Here is a 15102-nt window from a genome sequence, read left to right as displayed (position 1 = left end):
TATGCACATATTAGTCGGACTATGACTCAAACGAGTTTAGTTCACAGCATATTATAAAAGTATGTAAGTATAAAGTGCACAGAACAGCAGCCAGTAGGAATTTTGGGGGGAAATATTATATTTTCTTTAATCTTAAGACATCTAGCAGCTTTCCTGACTGGGTTTAACAAACTGTGCTCCATGTTTGTTCAAGTGTGTTACACCTTAAGAGGGATACTGAGATGAATGAACAAGGTCTTCCCCCCGTGCATCTGCAAAGGAAGATTACTGTCACTTCATCAGAAGGAGCTGAAGCATATCCTTTTTCTAAAATGTGGAGGTACCAAGGGAGTCAGGCAGGAGGAGGTGGAGATTGCAGAGGGTGACAGTGTGTGAATGCATTCCCAAAAGATTTACCGCACTATCTGGTAGGGATTAGTGTATTTTGTAAATGTGGAAGCCACCTTTACCTCCATACACAATATGCGAATGCATGTTCTCTGATCAATAATCCCTTTTCATTTGGTTTATCAAGGCTTGCACAAGTGCAAGTGTAATACTGAAGTCTAAATGGATGAAGGATGCAACAGATCACAATGTACAAAAATAAAAAATCAAGTAACTGTTTCTCTTAATTAAGCTCAATATATGTCTTATGTGTCTTGAGGTTTTGTAAACTGATTAATAACTGAAGGAATATACACATTTTAGTGATCATGATGAAAAGAGAAAAGAGGAGCCTATGAGAAGGCACTATAAGGTCCAGTCTAGTTATTTCAACTGCAATCACAACATTCTGAGCTATGCTTCAAAGCTTGTGTCATCCTTGTTCAAAAGACACTTAGCTTCTACTTAGAATTGCTAACTTCTAACTCCGATGGGCTCGATACACAGGGATGGACAAATGACAGTGACAGGCAAAAGTTTTAACCACTCAGATTGCAACCCAACAGCCAGGATGCCATAGCGATGGCAGCAACAGGTACAAAAGCGGAACATTTTCCAACTTTCTTTGGTTGCGTTGCAAGTCTGCATGTGCATGTCTGTCCGTACAAGCTCAAAATTTCACATCCATGAATTTCCCCAATCACTTGGCTGGAGGAGCAAGTGATTGTGTCCTCATTGTTCAAGCCCTTAGCTGTTCTTCCCCGTTTTTCATAACCACTTCAGGGGTGGTATAAGGCAGGCTTAGCTGTGTATTGTGTGCAAGAAATTTGATTGACAGGCGACTGCATTCATTGATTGGGTTAGGCTTTAATCTTAACTATGTGACATTTTGGCTGTTTAAATATCTGGGCTTATGTGAATCAAGCATAACATCCAGATAGAGAATGAAACTTAACATAAAATTAAGTTTTAATCTGAACTAATAATAATTATCAAAAGGATAAAAAGAAATGTTCCAGGGGTTTCGGAGTTTTATAAACTTTAGGTAGTACTGGTAATGCACCTGCAGATACCTTCCCCTTGGTTTGTTCATGTAGACTAAAAAGCACTGCATGGTCTCATGCAAGACACTGTAGCCCTAAGTGTCACTACAAACGACACTGAAGCGTTGACCACAGCTCTCGAGGGCTCATGGTCAATATTTACACCCACAATAGAGAGGAACACAATGCTATGGAGACACATCCAACTCAGCCTCTCTCCTCCCCAAAGAGCTGCTCCTGTACGGTTTAAACTCTGCTAACATGGCAAGTACAGCCAGAAAAATAAAAAACATACGTGACCCTCTTCAGTCAACAAAGTAAGCCCAAAAGCGCTGTTCAAAAGTACTTTCCTTTTGAGGTAACTGGAGAGGAAAAAGAATTCTGTAAGATGCCAGAGCTACCAGTATGACACTGCCATACTGAAAATGGTATTGAGTATTGAGTATTTTTGCTAGTATCAGAATCAAATTAGAAATTTTAGTGTTATGACAGCATTAATAGAGGAAAATCTAAATGTTATTCTATGAGCACCTAAATATAGTATTGGGTGTAGACAATCTGACAGTTTTATCAAAAATGTCAGAAAGTGCCTATAGAATGGGCTACTTCATACAATTTTAAGCATTTTCAGTAAATATTAAAGTACCTCATCTCTGTGCAAGAATGGGTCGAGTTACATTAGGAGTTTGGAGAGGGAGTAAAGTACCAAATATTAAGTAATAGCCAGTAATTTGCCAAAGCATGTCTAATAGGCTTAAGCGGAAAGCTTTTTATTTTTGCTGCTGTTTTTGAAGTGTGATTTGAAAAGTACTTATGAGATGACAGCTGTCAGCAGACCATCAAATAGAGGAAATGCATGGAGGATTTCTGACACATCAAATCAGAGACCACAGGCAAACCAAATTTTCCACTGTTTCTAGCAATTCAAGTTTTTATAGCGGACTTAGTAAACCCTACACCCTTGCTGCCTATTGTCATTTTTACAATAGGCAGCAAAGACTAGGTCGATTTTTTTATTATTATTCTATTCCAAAAAAAAAAAAAAAGCAAAACACAGACACAAAAGTCCACTACGAATTGCTCGAAGGAAGGAAGGATAGAAGGATGGATATATAGATGGATGGATGAAACTTTTAGAGAGCAGGAATAAAGTCTATGACTTTTATTTTAATATAACTTCATACTCGTCCTGGAAAACAAGTACACCAAATTTCATACTTTTTCAGACTGCATAGCAACCCTGTAATCTGGCGCATTTCACAACAATGCATTCCTCAAAGGATGTCTTAGACCTGCTGCAGGCAATGCTCCGATATATTTATTATATTTGCAGAATGCTGAAATTAACATAATCTTTCCATTGTGTACTCCCCAACTCACTTGCTCTACAACGGTGGAGCTCTGCTCCCATTCAGTGTTTTCCCACTCTTGTTATGTGGCAGTGAAAGAAATGTGAATGTCAAGGAACAGCTAATCCGCAAGTCAAAGAGGAGAGGAGTGAACTCTTTACTAGTCAGACACGCCGCCCTGTGTTTTCACAGCCCAAACTAATTGCACCCCATTTCGCCAGAAGAGCACTGATTTAGCACTTGGAGCAAACTAAAATGAATAAACACAATTAGCAGTGAGTGCAAAAGCACCTTTTCATGGTGCACATTTCTCTCTTTCCCTTTGCTATGACAGTCACTTCAGAATGGCTATTATTAACTCTGCTGTTGTGTCAAGTACAATGTGACTAATTGCAAGGCACTTGATGCCACCAAAATGCTGTTAATTTGCCAGACAGTAAAACAAACAAAACACAAGGTTGTAAAATCAATCACAAAAAGCCATAATGAAAAATTATATTAATAATTTGATACCGTCAAGTCTTTAATCTACAAATTAAAATACAGGATTAGAGAATTTATGAATGAAGTAAGCATATAAATTATGTCCTTTTTTTTAGGAGAATTTATTGTTACTGCGTTGTAAAATCAAACACTTAATTCAAGGATATCATCAAGTAAGAAAAAAAAATGAGCAGAGAATTTAAAAATGGAAATAGAAATCTCACCTAGGTTTCTACTTAAGTGCAATGAAAAAAATTAAATGGAAAACAGTCCAACTTTTAGTCTAATGAACTCAGTTTTAAAAATTGTAAACTGATCCACTCTCCCGTTCTCTTTCACCATTCATTACCACTCAGATATACTTCAATTAGTGATTTCTGCAAACAAAATAAACACACCATTAGCTAAACAAACATACACCCTCCGTGACAGTGCTGCAACAGACATGTTGGTCATGCATGACTGAAGCCTATCCATGGCATTCCCAATGCCTTATGTCCATCTTTCCAGGTTATTTGACAGTGATCAGGGGTGATAAATTGTTCAATTAAAGCCACATTAAGAGTCCAGAGCATATTTGACATGCAGCCTCTCGGTTTAGGTCCAATTACTTTGAAGGACAAGACTCCTCTCCACTGCTAACAATCAACATATGACTTGCATCACAAGACAAATGGGTTTATTTATGTACGGTAGCAGGACTGATTGTATTCCCCAATGTAAGACGGATGAGTGGGAGTTAGAAAAATAAGAGACAAACCTGAACTGGCATAAGAACAGGAAATGCACCAAATGTGTCAGAGAATATGTTGTTTACAAAAGAAGAGCAAAACTGTTTATAGTGAGCGCTGCACAGAAGGTTTTCAAAGGGGTTGCATACCAAACCCTTTTCTGTTGCCATGTTAGCGGTGTAGGAGAGTTGACACCAGAAATAAGTGATGGACATTCAAAAGTATCATTAGCATGTACATAAATATATATGATGTAGCTTAAAGTGTGTTCTGTCCTTTCCTTAAGTGATATTCATAAAAATATAATTAACACAAGGCTATCTGGCCATGGAAGACAGGGGTGGCCAATTGCCCAACCTTTACCCCCCTTACTGGTGCCACTGCTCTCAGTGTTAGTACCTGCATATTTACCCTCAGGAAGTGGTATTGCTAATGGTTCTACTAAAAAAAGATTACTGCAATTTGCTTAGGTTACTACCATAAAAATGAAGAAGAAAAGAAGCAGAATTAAATCGCCTAGAGCAACATTTAAACTCCCATAAACAACCACGGAAGAGTCACACCTCAGGGCAGAGGATAAAGTAAACATAAGTGTTTAAAAAATAAAGATACAAAAATTACATTAAGGAGCATAGTTGCACAAGGACAAAAACAACTGACGTTGTAAACACATCAAAATTCGGTTAGCTTACGTGTAGTAAACATGCTGCAAATAAATCCATAACATCCTTTCCAGTTAACAGATAAAATCACCCAAGGATCCTTTTCCAGATCTCAGAGTAAAAGTCATTTCTTCGAGATTTACTTCAGTATTACGTTTTAGTCTTTCTCAGTAACTTTAATCGTGTGAATCTCCAACTTTAAGTGAAATAAATGCATGTTCACGTTGCTTTTTAATGCAAAACAGTGTCAGATGCTCGTTTTGCAAGGAGTTGGCAGGGTTCGATATTTTTAAGTGTCTGGACCCTTAGTAATATTTTATCTATAAAGGCAAAGACACGATGCGGTATAAATCAGACCATTGTGAAATGAAAAGGTTTTCTACAAATTTTCACATGGGAGAAAAGAAAAAAAAAACAGTCCTTTGTTGGTTTCCCCGGAGACTACTGTGGCGAACAAGTTTTCTCTTTTTCAATTACAGTTTAAAAATATTCCAAACAAACTCTGTGCTTTTTCTGTATTTTCTGTAATTCTTTTCCTATCTTTTAAATAGGTCCCCAAAACTAAGAACAATAAAAAAAGAAGAAAAGTTTCAATCACTTACTCAGTCTCAGCGTGAGAGGGGGGAAAAGTTTGGGGGTTTTTTTATCTACCCCCTCGCTGGGTTAGGGGAGACAGTTTTCAAATTCATTTTCTGTGCAGCTGAATCCTCCTACAAGAACAGTTACGTTGCATCCCCCGATTGCAGAAAAACGCTATATTCCACTCTCTCCAACGTCAGCGAGTCACTTGTTAACGGAGAGCGCAGGTTCAAAATACTCCGCTATTATCCTCCGTGCGCTTTTTGTTGTATCCCTTTCACGGAGATCAGACACTCCAAAGCAGAACCTTCCTCTGGTAAAGTGAAAAATAAAATAAATATATATAACAAACTATAATAATCCGTGCGCGACTCTACCGCGCATGGGTCTCCAAATGTGGATCTCTTTTATTGGAGTCTCACGTTATCTCTGCGACACAGGTTTGGATTCCCTTTCTTCCCAAATCCAACTCATACGAGCTGGGGGTGGGGAGACAGGAGTTAACTACCCCCTCTCTCGTCTCTCCCCCACTTTGAGTCAAAGGGGAGAAGAAAAAAAGCCCAGAACCCTTGTGTTGCGTTCACTGTCGCCTCATAAACTTCGCCTCTTGATTTCCTTTCCTAGATCGTAGGTTGTGTATGATCACTCGGTCCGTTCAAAAGCACGTTAATCGAGTCGGACGCCTAAACACAAAAATGTTCGCATGGAAATGGGTGTATGAGGTTTTTCATTGTATTATCTCTGTAAATCTGAGCTCAACTGATTGTGCAAACAGAAGACCAAGTACAGAGAAACGATGCCACGACGCGCGAAGCTTATAGCTCCAGGCTGTGTGTGAATGTGTCAGGATCTTGGGTTGTTTTAGGGTTTTCTGGTTTTGTAGTAGATTTTTATTAGTTCTTTAAGCCTTTGTTTTCATATTTTGATTTAATCAGCCGTGTTTTGTTTTACTTAGTTCGGTCTGCTCTTATTTTATTTATATATATGTTTATGATTTATTCCTTGTGTTGTAGTATTTTTTTGTTACAGTTAAATTCGTTTTTCTACTTCCCACATTTGTTTACGCTCCCTTACCGTTCTCTCTCTCTTCTCAGTGTGCCACGTGCTCTCTCCCCTCACACCTGCAACCTGTTAGCCAATCAGCTCCAGTGTATTGTTCTAACATTCGCTCTCAGTATTTAACCTCCTCTCTTTCACTCACTACTTGTTGGTTACTCCCGTTGTTATCTGTTACCTGGTCCCAGTTTGTTGCTGCTTGTTAGGTTGTCCTTGTTGTGTAAGTTCTGGTTTTATTAGAACTTGCACAACTTTATTTACCACCATATACTCATGGCTTCAATCAACTTGTCTACATTTGGGTCTACTCATCACCAAACAGCACCATGACAAGATGTAGTGCAAAGTTAAGAACAGAAATGTCTAAACAATAAAATTAATCTAAATTCCAGAAAAGTCAGTTATGCAATACATTTATTTTTTTGTTGTTGTTGAAATATTCATTCATGACTCTTGTTGAAAGTCATGAATGAATTTATTACTCTTTAATTTTCAGGATTATGGTATAATTTGATCTAAAAAAAAAAAAAAAAGACCCCTGCAGAAATTGCTCCCCATAATGTTTGTTTAATGTGAGGACTGAATATTTAAAAAAATATTTTTCAAATATTTAAATATATTCCAGTTGACACTGTTGGCGATCATCTGAGAAATCCCTGCATCCTATGCAGCTGATCCAGCACCAGAGAAGGTACCATCAAACACAGACCCAAAAACAAAAGGAATACCACTGTCTGGAGCCAGAGACTCCATCTTGCTGGAGAAGGTCTGGTGCGGGTTTAAGGTTTAACTTTAGCTAGGATTTAGTAATACATAATGTTTTTTAATCTTAGCAAATTTTTAGACAAGAGTAAGCATATCAAACATACAGCTCAGTATTCAAACGAACACTTTTTTTCTACTTGCTTTGTTTAAATAGTCTTTGCAGCAATTTTTTGCAAATATAAGCTGGAACAGTGAAAAAAGAGATTAGACATTTAGCATTCAATTTATCTCATTAGCTTTAGCGTTAAAATATTTGTTTTTCTTCACATTAAAAGTTCACAACTAATTTAAGTGGAATAACTGTAGAACAAACTGTGATTAAATAGCTCTTTCAAGGAAAATTAGAAAAGTATTCCTTTATTTGAACATTGAAAGCACCATTTATTAAATTTTCTTTGTTAGTCTTGTTCACCATTTTTTCTTTATTGGTGGCTGTAGTTGGTGATTTAAATGTAGCTCCACCCAGTTACATTGACTCTGGAGGCGTTGGGGGTGGATTTCTATAATTGGGCAAGATTTCAATGGGACAGCTGGTGTCCACAAAGTTAAGGTGGCTAGATACCCACCAGACACATCAATCAGCTGACCTGCAGTCACTTACTTGCAGTGAGCTTGTAGCAAAATGTCACTGTCTGCAGGTGACCGTGGTCAGTTCATACATTAAATAAAAATAGAAGTCATTCCTGGTCAGAAGGTTATAAAAATGACTGACTTTTTCACTTTTTTTTTTAATCTGTGGCCTAATAGGGGAAAAATAACTTGTCCCCTTTGCCTAGTTACAAGCATTCAACTGAAAATTGCTGGCAGCTACCTGAGTCAAAGCACCTTTTCAAAGCATTAAGAAAGGTGTATGGAGGAAACCTCAGAGGAAATGAGATGGAATTAGGCAATCTGTAGAGGGTGCTAGACTTTTTGAATCACAGTGCATCAAATAAAAGGCTTGTTCTGTCCAAAAGGAGGGAAAACTGCAATATTTTTTGTGTGAACTTTTCAAGTTCTGCAGGCATTAATGGATGTGAGCCCTTTTAAAAAGATACGTCTTGCTGAGTTTGGCAGAACCATTATAGAGTTACAAGTGAGCCTCCACTGCCCCCTTTCTGCTCTTTGATTAAAATCCAGTGTGACATGTAGGACACCATGTAAACTGCTTGTGTGTGTAAATGTGTTTCAGTGCTTGTATTTAGGCAAAGTTGGGTGGGCGGTAGGTGGGGTTCTGCAGGACTATCATGTGCAAAAAGCACATGTTTATGTTGCATGGATTTCTCCCATGGCCTCTTATTCACACTTACAGTCCCTTATTTAATCAAGGCAGCAAATCTTAGAAGCAGCCCAGTGCTCTCACCACTGTTCCCCTGGTGGCACGAGCCTTAACATGCTAAATTTCACTTGGGTAGGGAAATGTGCTCGGTGGCTGTGGCTGGTGCTTTAGAGGGATAAAAAGAGCACTTACTCGCTGACATGTGCAATCCATAACGGAATAATGAGACTCCTCCATTGGCGAGCTCCCTTCCCCTGCTCTCTCCTTGTCCACTTTTTGTTTTCCTTGTGAGTGTTCATAAATGCCATGTAAATTCAGCAAGCGGAAGATGTGACGAGCGCTCTGGGAGGAGCATTTAATCGTTTGTGTCTTGTTACTGGATATCGTAACAGCACAAGGAAAGGGAAGACCCTGCAAACAACTTGTGAAATTTGTTAAGTAACTGTCTTATTTTACTCAGTTGTGAAATGACAATGATCCTCATCACATCTGTTAATTTCCTTTGTGAAGAAATGACATGGAGTTAAAAAAGCCATTCAAGGAGATGAAAGCAAAAAAGCTGTGTGAAGTCAAAATGAATATATATATATATATAAGTGCATCTATCATGTTACAGCCACAACCTGTAATGCATATTATTAGGATTTTAAGTCATAGACCGGTAGTACTTGTTAAAGACAAAGTGTTTCTAATTTTTATTTTTCTTTGCTCAATAAAAATCTGAATGTGTCCTGCATATGGATCAGATCTGTTGCGTTAATACTTTGGGGAACTAACCTTTGCTGCCAGTATTTCAGGATATGGCTCTACCAGCTTTGTGCATCTAAACTATTATTGTTGACCTTTATCTTTGCAAATTAGCTCAATATCTGTCAGGTTGGATGGCGAGTATATATGAGCATCAATTTTAAAAATTTGCCACACATTCTCCTTTAGACTTAGACCTAAACTTTGACTGAGCTATTCTTTGATCTAAACCAGCTCTGGCTGCATGTTCAGGGTTATGGACCTGCTGTAGGTTCAACTTCTGCCACAGTCTCACAGTCTTTTGCTGCTTCTGACAGTTTTTCCCCCAGGATTACCCTGATTTTATTTCCATCTATCTTTCCATCAAATCTCAGCATGAGCTAGACTCTAGCATGTAGCTGACTTCTTAAGGCAGTTGGCTGCTATGGATTGTTTTTAGAGGTATTAGAGCAGTAGGGGGTGAATACAAATGTGCAAAAGACTTTTTATATTTTTAATAGCAAAAATATATATATAAGTATTGTATTGGTATATAAGACACCAATACACTTTGTGTATTGGCTGTGATTGTTAGAAAACAATACATGCGGAAGTATGTTTGTGGAGTATAACTTCCTTAAAAAATATTTTTTCATTGATACCATTTATATACAGTAGAGAGAGTTTTTTTAAAAAACATTTGGAAATTGATTTACGCCTCACTATGCCTTTTAATATAAAATGCATCCTATTACAGAGCTTGGATGGAGAGCTTGTAAATACACTTTGCCTCCGCAGATTCATGTACTTACTTGCCACTTTTCTTTGCCCTGATATCCATTTTTGAAACCATGTGAGACTAAAATAAAAAGGGCTGCTTCTGTCTGCATTGTCTTCCCGACTCCTTCGTTCATCTCTGTCACCCTTAGGGGGCTTTTGCACAATCACCTACGATAGCAGCGGGCCATTGCTCACCCTGTCCCTGGAGGCGACAACCCACTTACTGCCAGCTTGTGCTCAAATGGAGGACATTTCATCACCCCACTGAAAACACAATTAAAACCACGTGCATGAGCCAGCCGCACTCCCCCCCAAAGAGCCACCCCGTGCCACAATTTTAGTGCCTGTGAGACAGCTTGACCCTCTCAGATATTTACCTTCACAACGACTGAGTATTTGTCAGCTGGAGTCACAAGATGTTAAGTGTTGTGAGTGTACGACCCAGGTAGAAAGAGATGAAGTGGGGCGCTGCTTAATGCTCCTCACTCCAGGAGACATCCTGCCTTGTAGCTTCGACAGTTTACTGATAAGTGACAGTCGTCCAGGCCAGGATATTTTTCTGTCTGCCCTGGGAAGCCAAAACGAAGAGCAGTTCAATGAGGCTTCTGGCAGCGGGTGCTTTTTTTTCCTTCCCAGGCACACACATACTGTAAACGCACTCACAGCATGCAGGAAGCGAGGAAGACTGACGGCTATTAGAGTGCAACGACGCTTACCCTTATCTTGCACCACGATAGAGATCTACAAAGAGCCTGGGAGAGATTATGAATTCATTACCTTGATACACAAGTGAGCACTACAACAGACAGGAGTTTGAGAATGGAGATAGGAGCTTGTTGGGTGCAGGAGGAGGATTGGGTATGAGAATGTGGTGAATACAACCTGCTGATAGGGGATGAATCTGTCTGCTCTCTCTGCTTTCTTTTTTTTTTAGCAATGTAGAAGGACAAAAAAAAACTTATTTCATGTGGTTGCACTTACAAACTTTCTAATAAAAACCTATCTCATAAAATTTAATCATTCTGTTTTCAGTAGTAAAGATTAGTATGATGACAAGGAGAGTGTCCAACCTGAATGACTCAGACTTCTATACCAAAATTACATTTTGGGCAGGTATTTTGGTAACACCTTTGCAATTGTTTTACGTTTTGAAATTCAACTACAGGAAGAAGTTCATCCACTCAACAAAGCAAGCAGTGAAGGTAAAGCTCAGTCATCCAATCTATTATTCATCACATATTGGTGTGGAAGTGTGTTAAGAGATTCATGTTCTTCAAATTTTTGAAGAAACAAAGATACCTTAGATATAGGTTTAAATCACAGTTATCAATAACAATATACTTAAGATCTATCCAGCATACTGTTTTTGTTGCAAACCCAAAGTATTTTCAGTCTTCTTTTTCAACCTAAATATGTGCGTGCGTGTGTGTTTTTAACCTGCTCACCCTCAGTATGAGGGAGTGATTTTCCCTCCAGCTTCACTGAACTCAGCTGACATTTGCAGGAGGAGAAAACACTAAAGTTAAATAAACCAATAGGATTTGGAGCGACAAAGATACAAACTGAGATGCTGGCACACGGAAGATTGAGTGTTTTTGCAATACTATGTCTTAGCTTGTGTCGCGTCTATCCTGTGGACTACTGTTTATAGATTTTGAATGGATTTTTCTAACATATGGAACATCCATTAAGCATGTCAGCGGTCAGTGTGGACTTTGTTGCATGAGTAAATGCTCCTTGTGGAGCAATAGGAATTATAGGGATTTAATATTCTTCACATTTTGTCACGTTATTACTTTGGGGTATTTTATCAATTTTATTTTATTTTATAGACAAACACAAAAGTAGTTGTGAATAAAATGGTGCATTGTTTTCACATTATTTAGCAAATAAAAATCTAAATAGAGTTGAGTGTTTTATCCCAACTTTATTCTGATATCACTTGCTAGAAGAGTGCCAAAAGGAAAAGCTACAAAAAGCCCCTTTGCAGTTTGCCACAAATCATGTAGGGGGAATGTGTTATCTGTTTAGATGAGACCAAAACAGAACGTTCTGGCCTACATGCAGAGCACAGTGTGGTGCTCTGCACCAACAAACACTCGTTAACATCCTGCAAAAGCAGTCAAAATACAGACCTAAACCTAGTTGAGAATCTGTGGCGAGAGTTGAAAATTGATGTTCTTTGACACTTTCCATCCAAGACGAGTGAGTTTAAGCAGTTTTGCAAAGAAGAATTAACAAAAAGAGAAAAAAAATCACTACCTAAGCCTGTCACAAACGTACTCAAAGAAACTGGTCCAGGGTTCTACAAAGAATTGACTCATAGAGACCTGAATACAAATTCATCTTGGTTAGTTATTCATCTGTTCTTCTCTCTTCATGTCTCACAATTAGGCGAAGATTTTTTTCAAAAATCTTTTTTTATGTTCCTGAATTTTCCTCCGTAAGTAAAATACCTTGTGTGATTTAACCAAGTCTGAAGTCTGAAATCAACAAAAAAGCAAAAAGCGAAAACCAACAACTCTGGTATTAACTATTAATAAAAAAAGTTTTGCTCTCTTAAAAAACATTTTTTCTGTCTGAAAAGTGACAGTGTGGCTCATACAAGTCTTTCCTGTACAGTGACCTTAAAAGAACTACGGTATGTAGTGTTTAACTTTTATGATGTGACTGTTCTCAATTTTTATCTTGCAATACCTCTTTACGTCATCCTTTTGAGAAGTTGTTCCATGCATATTCTTCTGTATCTGTGCAGAGTGATTTATTTCAGAGCGCATTTCGGAGTGCTTCTAAAATTGTGTGTCCAAACTATATTCAGTGCATGTCATTGTACTCCGTATGCTCTAAGTGAATAACGTTAATCTAGGTTAGCGCTGTATGCATGTGCATCTTTAAGCAAGCATGCGTATCTCAGTGTTGCAAAGAAAATGCATAAAAACCTGAAGAGGCATGGAGTGATGAGTGATGCCAGAGGTGGTTTTCTACCAACCTCTTCACTGGCTTGCTAGCTCCCTAATGGCCTCTTCAGTGGGCTGGCTGACCGACTTGCTGGCTCTCACTGGCTCAATCTTCCTTATTTGGTTGTGAAAGCAGGGGGATGATGGTGAGAAGGCAAAAGGGCTGAGGAAGCGGTGGTACTGTGTTTGCACGCAGGGTCAGGAGTTAGAGCACCCCTGTGCCATGGAGAAAAGACAGATTACTTAAAGACAGTTGTGGCGTAAGCGAGTTGTTGCTCCACAGCTGTCATCTGGATTAATCATGGCAGATTTCCCTCAGTCCGAGTAAGTGTGAGGAAGAGGAAGGACACCAGTAAATACTTGATGAACCCATTAAAAAAAAGAGAGAGAGAGAAAATACAGGTACTTCTTAAACACCAGCACACTATGTTCTCTGCTTCCTCTCTGGCCCACTCTGAAGCCCCCATGAACGAGTGCTACAGAAAGGCATCAGAAAGGAAATTAAAAGCAACCATCCTTATAGCTTTGCTCTTGTCCACTTGAGTGCCTGCATGACTGCCTGTGTTTTCTGGGCAATGTTTATGCTGTGCCCTACCCAGGACAGAATAGATTCGCCCACACAGCATTGTGCTCTCAACCAGAACCTAAGTAACTCTGGCAAGCCTGAGCCACAGTACCATTCAATCCATCTCCTCTGGATTAGGCCCCATGGCCTGCGGGTAACACAGCAGTGACTGCATTAATAGATATAAGATAGCATCACTCTAACCCTCTTCAAAAATATCTAATCTCAAGTTTTTTCAGCAAAAGGCTACATCAGCAGGTTGTTTAATTTCATCCATCAACTTTCTTGAAATATAATGTGAAAGTTTGACAAATCGTTGGAAAAACTTCACTGCTGAAATTTTGAATGTCTGAAATATAAATTCTTGTTTTGAAACTGCAACAAAATTCAGCTTGGATCTCTTCCGAATTACGGAGAGAAAAACATAAATCCTTGTGAACAACTCTTTAAACAAAGAAGCACATTTAGGATGCATCATGCTGCATGACTTTACAGCATCTCACACAGGAAAGTATATTAGCTAAAACATCTCATGTCCCAAATACCATGAAATTATATGCACTGGCATAATCAAATTCATTACCAGAAAATCGGGGGTCACTTTACATTTTTTTAAATGCTGCTACAAATAAATGGAGCGTGTATAATTGAATAATGCTAATTAATTCCCATTTTTCCTCCTCTCTTTTTAGGATGTATAGTAGGATTGCTTTTTTGTTCTCTAAGTAGTACAGGCATCACTATGGCTGCTCATCAGGCATATTACCTCCTCTCTCAGACCCCCAACGCCATGTTACGTAGAACACTGCTCTGAGAGAACACGCTGCCTCTTGATGCCAGCTATAAAGATTAGCAGAGCTTTGTTTAATTGTGCTGTTAACATCTTGGGAGCTACTTAAGAGCCGCTGCTATTTTTTCCCACAGAAACTGTCTTTAAAACTCAGTCAGCAGAGCAAAGGCCTTAAGGATTTGTTCAAGTGAGGGTACACCAAGAAAAGCTTGTCTTACCTCTGTCTCTCTAATTCTGAAGTGTTACATCAACAGACAGGCACCAAAGTGAAAGATATGTTAAATGTTATGCATGACGTGTAAAATAAAATATAAAAAGTGCTCCTCCAAATATTGAGCATGAAATGGAAAAAAAAAAAGCTTAATTTTGACCGAGCTAAGAAAGCAGCCACGGGCTTCGTTAGCTCCATGATTCCACTCTAACCCAATCAGACTGCAGTGTTTTGTAACTGTCAAACAAATGCTAATTACATTTTGCCCAATTCAAGGCTTATTTCCTCTTGAGATGGATGTCTCATTTTAAGGCACAATAAAAGCTGCAAATTACACCTGCTGGCAGTCTAACACGGGTGACCTTTTATCAGCACACCACCAAAGGGCTTTTAATGGCAGGTTTGTTTGCTAAAGACAGAAAGCAGCTCAACAAAGGTGAGGTCAAGCCTCTAGAACAGCAATAATCAACCTTTCACATTTTTGAGAGAAATTGTGAAATATATTATAACCGATAACAGACCCTGGCAACTTGAAATGTAGTAAGTGGCATTTAGGTCGCTATTATATAATTTTTTAATATTTCATCAAAAGTGGCAGTCTAGTTGACACATTTTTACATTAAATGTGCTTTATGTTTAGTCCACTTTAAATCACTATAGGGTTGTTACCGTTAATATATGTGTGCAGAAAACAGTTGTTTAAATAACTGATTGCTGCACAACTTTCATTAGACAGTTCAAACATTTTAAACTAATTATTATACTATCACAGCTTTGACAT

At 38.5% G+C, this 15102-nt stretch overlaps 1 protein-coding gene across 16 annotated transcripts in view; it reads right to left on the bottom strand.

The window, feature by feature from the left end:
* ptprsa (protein tyrosine phosphatase receptor type Sa) overlaps positions 1-15102 on the bottom strand; it is a 254745-nt gene that overhangs the window by 187469 nt on the left and 52174 nt on the right. For 3 of the 16 annotated variants that reach the window (XM_028028095.1, XM_028028097.1, XM_028028094.1), the window contains exon 1: positions 5237-5867. The exons of 1 other annotated variant lie outside the window; for it this stretch is intronic. The gene's annotated coding sequence lies outside the window, so the exon portion shown is untranslated. Of the gene's footprint in view, positions 1-5236; positions 5869-15102 lie in introns of those variants that run through there. 12 more of the 16 variants (XM_028028099.1, XM_028028096.1, XM_028028098.1 and 9 more) reach the window with 8 other exon arrangements.

The sequence above is a fragment of the Xiphophorus couchianus genome, chromosome 9, assembly GCF_001444195.1.
Source record: "Xiphophorus couchianus chromosome 9, X_couchianus-1.0, whole genome shotgun sequence".
Lineage (NCBI taxonomy): Eukaryota > Metazoa > Chordata > Actinopteri > Cyprinodontiformes > Poeciliidae > Xiphophorus > Xiphophorus couchianus.
The sequence above is the reverse complement of the archived record's forward strand: the minus strand, read 5'-3'. Positions and strand labels throughout refer to the sequence as shown.